General features: G+C 43.7%; 1 protein-coding gene across 1 annotated transcript in view; it reads left to right on the top strand.

Moving 5' to 3' along the window:
* The first annotated feature begins 2,177 nt into the window (after positions 1–2,177).
* LOC123765384 (uncharacterized) overlaps positions 2,178–7,824 on the top strand; it is a 473,535-nt gene continuing 467,888 nt past the window's right edge. Inside the window, exon 1 of the mRNA XM_069335483.1 lies at positions 2,178–2,269. The gene's annotated coding sequence lies outside the window, so the exon portion shown is untranslated. The remainder of the gene's footprint in view (positions 2,270–7,824) is intronic.

The raw sequence follows: 7,824 nt of genomic DNA, 5'->3' as shown, positions 1-7,824 counted from the left end.
TAATGGTAGTAGAGAGGTCGTGGTGGTGGCTAATGGTGGTAGGGAGGTCGTGGTGGTGACTGATGGTGGTAGAGAGGTCGTGGTGGTGGCTAATGGTGGTAGGGAGGACGTGGTGGTGGCTGATGGTGGTAGAGAGGACGTGGTGGTGGCTGATGGTGGTAGGGAGGTCGTGGTGGTGACTGATGGTGGTAGAGAGGTCGTGGTGGTGACTAATGGTGGTAGAGAGGTCGTGGTGGTGGCTAATGGTGGTAGGGAGGTCGTGGTAGTTGCTGTGAGTGGAAGGAAGACGTGTTGAGGACGTGCTAACATCATATATACAGCTACTGTATCGACGTGCGTGGTGAGACAGCTACTAGGCTCTCCTAATCTGCTCTAGCCTAACCTAACTTAACCTAACGTAATCTAATCTAACTTAACTTAACCTACCCTAACTTAATCTGACCTATCCCAAATTAACCTTTCCTAACCTACGCTAACTTAACCTAACTTAATCTAACCTAACTAAATCTAAGCTAACTTAACTTCACCTACCCTAACTTAACCTTACCCCACCCAACCCTAACTAACCTAACCTTTCGTAACCTACCCTAACTTAACCTAACCTAACCTTTCCTAACCTACCCTAACTTAACCTAACCTAACCTGCTCTACCCTAACGTAACCTAATTTAATCTCCTCTACCCTAACGTAACCTAACCTATCCTGCTCTACCCTAACTTAACCTAACCTTACCTACTCTACCCTAACTTAACCTAACCTTACCTACTCTACCCTAACCTATCCTGCTCTACCCTAACTTAACCTAACCTTACCTACTCTACCCTAACCTATCCTGCTCTACCCTAACTTAACCTAACCTTACCTACTCTACCCTAACTTAACCTAACCTAACCTGCTCTACCCTAACTTACTCTACCCTTACTTAACCTAACCTAACCTGCTCTACCCTAACTCAACCTAACCTGCTCTACCCTAACTTAACCTAACCTACCCTAACTTAACCTAACCTATCCAACGCTACCCTAACTTAACCTAACCTAACCAGGGTGCCAGTCGACCGAGCGGCCAGCACGCTGGACTTGTGATCCTGTGGTCCCGGGTTCGATCACGGGCGCCGGCGAGAAACAATGGGCAGAGTTTCTTTCACCCTATGCCCCTGTTACCTAGCAGTAAAATAGGTACCTGGGTGTTAGTCAGCTGCCACGGGCTGCTTCCTGGGGTGGAGGCCTGGTCGAGGACCGGGCCGCGGGGACACTAAAAAGCCCCGAAATCATCTCAAGATAACTTCAAGAAGATAACCAATCCTGCTCTATCCTAACTTAACTTAACCTGCTCTACCCTAACTTAACCTAACCAAACCTACTCTACATTAACTTAATCTAACCTTCCCTAACTTGATCTAACCTACCCTAACTTAACCTAACCTACCCTAACTTGACCTAACCTAACCTACTCCACCCTAACTTAACCTAACCTACCCTAACTTAACCTAACCTACCCTACCTTAACCTAACCTAACCTACTCTACCCTAACTTAATCTAACCTTCCCTAACTTGATCTAACCTACCCTAACTTAACCTAACCTACCCTAACTTGACCTAACCTAACCTACTCCACCCTAACTTAACCTAACCTACCCTAACTTAACCTAACCTACCCTACCTTAACCTAACCTAACCTACTCTACCCTAACTTAATCTAACCTTCCCCAACTTGATCTAACCTACCCTAACTTAACCTAACCAACCCTAACTTGACCTAACCTAACCTACTCTACCCTAACTTATCCTAACCTACCCTAACTTAACCTAACCTACCCTACCTTAACCTAACCTAACCTACTCTACCCTAACTTAATCTAACCTTCCCCAACTTGATCTAACCTACCCTAACTTAACCTAACCTACCCTAACTTGACCTAACCTAACCTACTCTACCCTAACTTACCCTAACCTGAGGAAAGAGTGTGAGCAAATAAGGGAGCATGAAGAGGCAGACTACTGTGGTGTGCCACCTCAGTATTGGCTAAGTTGGCGAGGCGTGCCGTGGGGTGACAACACCACGTGTGGAGTGGCGAGGGGCATGACAGGGGGGCGTGGCGAGGAGGCGTGGCTTGGGGGGGGGGCGTGGCCTGGGGAGGGTGGGGGGGCGGCGTGGCGAGGTGGTGTATGGGGGTAGCAGGAGCAAGAGCAGTATACACACGTGTGTGGGCACCTCAGTCGTGGTTGGTCTGGCTGTGAGGACGTACCCAGGAGAGGCTGCGCCCTGGTGGGTAGTGGTGCCCTGCTCACTCCAACACCTCTCACCCCCACCACCCTCTCCCTCACCACCTCTCCCTCTCCACCACCCCTCCCTCTCCGTCTCCACCACTCCATCTCTCACCGTCCCTCCCTCTCCACCACTCCTACTCCACTCCACCTCTCCCACTCCACCCTCTCTACCCCCTCCCTCTCCACCACTCCCTCTCCATCCCTCACTCTCCACTCTACTCCTCACCCCCCCCCCAGTAATGTTTCACCCATTAACTACCTACGACCCCCCACCCCACCCCACCCCCACCCCACGTACCCCTCTAGTGATTAGCCATTATATGAACCTGATATAAGTGCTAAAGAAAGGGCTAAAGGAATATTGTGCTAAACTCGTCTGTTTCCCACAAGCAACACGCGATTACAAAATAAAGCGGTGTCAAGAAAGGCTTTAAGACTTACTGAGAACGCAAGGTAAAGTGTGATGAGAAGAGATGGATGATCTTTACGGAGAGTGTTTAAGAGAACTTAGATGGAAAGTTTAGAATCAACTCTCAGACTTTTTGGAAACATAAAGTAAACACATCCTCGACGACATTTCAGTTGGAAGCAAAAAAGTGTTGAGCTGAAAATATTTAGTGAAAGGCACGATTTTTTGCACTGGTTCTGAGCTAGAGCCTTGCCAGTAGCGAGGTGGAGCAGGTGTGTGTGTGTGTGTGTGTGTGTGTGTGTGTGTGTGTGTGTGTGTGTGTGTGTGTGTGTGTGTGTGTGTGTGTGTGTGTGTGTGTGCGTGTGTGCGTGTCTCTCTGTGTGTGTGTGTGTGTGTGTGTGTGTGTGTGTGTGTGTGTGTGTGTGTGTGTGTGTGTGTGTGTGTGTGTGTGTGTGTGTGTATGTGTGTGTGTGTCTGTCTGTGTGTTTACTAGTTGTGTTTACTAGTTGTGTTTTGCGGGGGTTGAGCTTTGCTCTTTCGGCCAGCCTCTCAACTGTCAATCAACTGTTTACTAACTACTAACTTACTAACTATTTTTTTTTTCCCACACCACACACACACACACACCCCAGGAAGCAGCCCGTGACAGCTGACTAACTCCCAGGTACCTATTTACTGCTAGGTAACAGGGGCACTTAGGGTTAAAGAAACTTTGCCCATTTGTTTCTGCCTCGTGCGGGAATCGAACCCGCGCCACAGAATTACGAGTCCTGCGCGCTATCCACCAGGCTACGAGGCCCCCTGTGTGTGTGTGTGTGTGTGTGTGTGTGTGTGTGTGTGTGTGTGTGTGTGTGTGTGTGTGTGTCTGTGTGTCTGTGTGTGTGTCTGTGTGTGTCTGTGTGTGTGTGTGTGTGTGTGAATGTACTCACCTAGATGTGCTTGCAGTGGTCATCTGTCCTGATTCTTACTAATCCTGCATTGTCTTCAAACATCGACCTTGAGGACTCAATTCTGTGAAATAATATGTGTCCCAGCACACTTAAGGTAATCCGTTTACCACTCAACGCCACTCCGACTTCTCGCCCCTCTCTGTGACTCTCTGACTCCTTACACTTAGGTACTCTTACACATGTTAGTGCTTTTCTGCTTACTTCCGCCTGCCTCTCAGGTTTGTGAAGTAGTCTCTCGTGTGGAGTTTTTCAAAAGACATTTTGGCAGCTCAGAAACACAAAATCTGCCCAACATTCTCTATTTTGTCATATAAATAATACTTGGGTCATTAAACAACAGTAGGTTCCTTAGGCATGATTTCCCTTCCCTGAAACCATGTTGGTGCTGATCTGCCTACCTAATCTTCTCTAGATTAGCCTTATTAGCCTAACTAGTTATAGCCTTATTATTCTATCCAGTTCTTAGCAGGTGATGCTTGTCAGTAATACCTATCTATAATAATAATAATAATAATAATAATAACAATAATAATAATAATAATAATAATAATAATAATAATAATAATAATAATAATAATAATTTATTTAGGAAAAGTACATACATAGCTTCAGAGTTACAATACAAACATTCTGTTTGATTTAAAGATAGAGGTAGTATATACAATACCTAAACCCACTAGTACGCATAGCGTTTCGGGCAAATCACCTGTAGTTAAGTGCCTCCTCCTAGTCTTCTTTCTTGCGTACTGCTATCACATTCACCATCTTCCAACAGGTGGGCAAAACTCCCTTCTCATATGAATCATTAAAGCCCAGAGCTGTAGGTATACTGAGGGCTTATGCAGCTTCTTTTAACATCCAAGGTGATATATTATCTGGTCCAACTGCTTTATTTTCATCAAATATTTTTTGTTGTCTCATTACTTCTTCTTACTTACAAGTACTGTTGTCTCATTACTTCCTCTTATTTACAAGTACTGTTGTCTCATTACTTCTTCTTACTTACAAGTACTGTTGTCTCATTACTTCCTCTTACTTACAAGTACTGTTGTCTCATTACTTCCTCTTACTTACAAGTACTGTTGTCTCATTTCTTCCTCTTATTTACAAGTACTGTTGTCTCATTACTTTCTCTTATTTACAAGTACTGTTGTCTCATTACTTTCTCTTATTTACAAGTACTGTTGTCTCATTACTTTCTCTTATTTACAAGTACTGTTGTCTCATTTCTTCCTCTTATTTACAAGTACTGTTGTCTCATTACTTTCTCTTATTTACAAGTACTGTTGTCTCATTACTTCCTCTTATTTACAAGTACTGTTGTCTCATTACTTTCTCTTATTTACAAGTACTGTTGTCTCATTACTTTCTCTTATTTACAAGTACTGTTGTCTCATTACTTTCTCTTATTTACAAGTACTGTTGTCTCATTACTTCCTCTTATTTACAAGTACTGTTGTCTCATTACTTTCTCTTATTTACAAGTACTGTTGTCTCATTACTTTCTCTTATTTACAAGTACTGTTGTCTCATTACTTTCTCTTATTTACAAGTACTGTTGTCTCATTACTTCCTCTTATTTACAAGTACTGTTGTCTCATTACTTTCTCTTATTTACAAGTACTGTCGTCTAGGGTTACCGCTTCGTTTACAACGTCCTTTACAACATTGTTTAACTCTCCTTATGTATATGCATTTGTTCCTTGCTCTGTTGCAGCTATATACCATTTTTCCTTCACTCTTCTGTGTTTTTTCTATTTGCATCTGCTTTTCGTTTTTAATTATTGACGTTGTCTATTGAACCATTGGGGTGGTATAGTCCTTCGAACGTTTCCCCCTAATTGTTGGCTTGAATATCTCGTCAACGTCTCTGAATCTCCTTCTGACTTGATCCATGATTTCCTGGACTGTTTTCCCCATAAGATCTGACTTCCATTGGACATTTCCCAGGTACTCTCTTTGATTTAATTCCCTTTGCTGCACTTGACTCTCCTCTCCCTGACCCTTTAATTATGCCTTTAATACAGCCATACAGCTAAAGCCCAGGGGCCAGATTCACGAAACAGGAATGCAAGCATTTACGAACCTGAACATCTTTTCTCAATCTTTGGCGGCTTTGTTTACAATTATTAAACAGTTAATGAGCTCCGAAGCACCAGGAGGCTTTTTATAACAATAACAACAGTTGATTGGGAAGTTTTCATGCTTGTAAACTGTTTAATAAATGTAACCAAAGCCGTCAAAGATTGAGGAGAGGTGTACACGTTCATAAGTACTTGCGTAACTGCTTCGCGAATCTGGCCCCATGGTCGCAGGGCCCTTAGTGACATTTCTAACCATATAGTTAAGGACAATGGTGATATTTTAGGCTCCAAGCTCTCAAAATCTTCCGCATTCTGGGTAAAGATAAGGGGCTGGATTCACGATGCAGTTACGCCAGTTCTTGCGAAGCTTCTTACCGCTTTCTCAGCAGTTACATCGTGATTCAACAAACCGTTTACGAACACACATCTTCCTAAAAACATAGTATCGCCCCACGACACCTCTGGAGCACTCTCAGCCTTATGTAAACCATACATAAGTGAGATTTTCTCGACTTCACAACCCATTTCTCTATTAAATGACTTCCGGTTCGTTAAGTTGATTATACATCCCCCGTGTGTCCGTAATTATTAGTAAATATGTTGTTTATAAAAGAACAAATACATATGATCATAGCAAGATATTATGGCATAGTTATTAAGTAAATAAACACTGCTGAATATTAAATGTCAAAGTAACTAATGTTTGCTAATTCCGTCGGTCCACACTAAGACCCTTCGTCGGTCTCTAGTGCTAATTATAGGTCCTTGCTTATAATTATAAGTCATTATAGGTCTATAATATGCATTAAAAAAACACAAATACATAATATCGATCATCAGGTTATATGAAGAACTTTTCAGTAAACATAAATTGGTGAACACGATAATTAAAAACGGAATGCTTGGTTACAAGCAAGATGTGATATTCTTAACATTATTTCTCACTCCCAAATGCAGTTCCCCGTGAGGCTGTCAATTATTTTATAAATTATAAGCCTAAATACTAAATAATTCAATGCTGAATCAGAGACTGAAGACTAAGCAAATGCATTTTTACTAGGGACAAAATGTCTAACCTAACATTTTAAATATTTGTTGTATTCAAATACTGAATATAAGTTTCAAATCACTTTCAGAACTATATCTATAAGAAAGAATATCTGTTTCTTCGTCTGTCTGTCCAAGGTTGGAGGCCGGAACCTTGCGGTTAGGTTAATGCAACTTTTCCACGGAGATTTGTGAATATATTCAGTGTCATGGGAGAGGGGGTCGTTCCTCATACCCCTCTTTAAGAAGGATTGGCTCCTGTTGTGACAACCAACAACTGCTATGCAATGGGAAATGTTACTTTGGTTTTTAAAGATTTTTTTCAAGAGATTGTTCAGTTGTTCATCATACGCATTACGACAACATTATTATCACTGGAGAGAGAGAGAGAGAGAGAGAGAGAGAGAGAGAGAGAGAGAGAGAGAGAGAGAGAGAGAGAGCGAGAGAGAGAGAGAGAGAGAGAGAGAGAGAGAGAGAGAGAGAGAGAGAGAGAGAGAGAGAGAGAGAGAGAGAGAGAGAGAGAGAGAGAGAGAACAGAAGAGAGAGAGACAATCACCTACCCAACCACCTCCATCATATACACCATTCACAACACCCCATTTCCCCTACACCCCTTCCAACTCACGCCAACCACACCACCAACACCACCTCTACCACCAACACCCCCACCACCAACACCACCAACACCACCCCCACCACCCAACACCACCAACACCACCCACACCACCAACACCACCAACACCACCCACACCACCAACACCACCAACACCACCCACACCACCCCCACCACCCAACACCACCAACACCACCAACACCACCCACACCACCCCCACCACCCAACACCACCAACACCACCACCAACACCACCACCAACACCACCACCAACACCACCAACACCACCAACAACACCACCAACACCACCAACACCACCCACACCACCAACACCACCACCAACACCACCAACACCACCACCAACACCACCAACACCACCACCAACACCACCCACACCACCCACACCACCAACACCACCCACACCACCAACACCACCACCAACACCACCACC

The sequence above is a fragment of the Procambarus clarkii genome, chromosome 33 (assembly GCF_040958095.1).
Source record: "Procambarus clarkii isolate CNS0578487 chromosome 33, FALCON_Pclarkii_2.0, whole genome shotgun sequence".
Lineage (NCBI taxonomy): Eukaryota > Metazoa > Arthropoda > Malacostraca > Decapoda > Cambaridae > Procambarus > Procambarus clarkii.
Note: the sequence above shows the minus strand (reverse complement) of the source record. Positions and strands in the feature narration are given on the sequence as shown.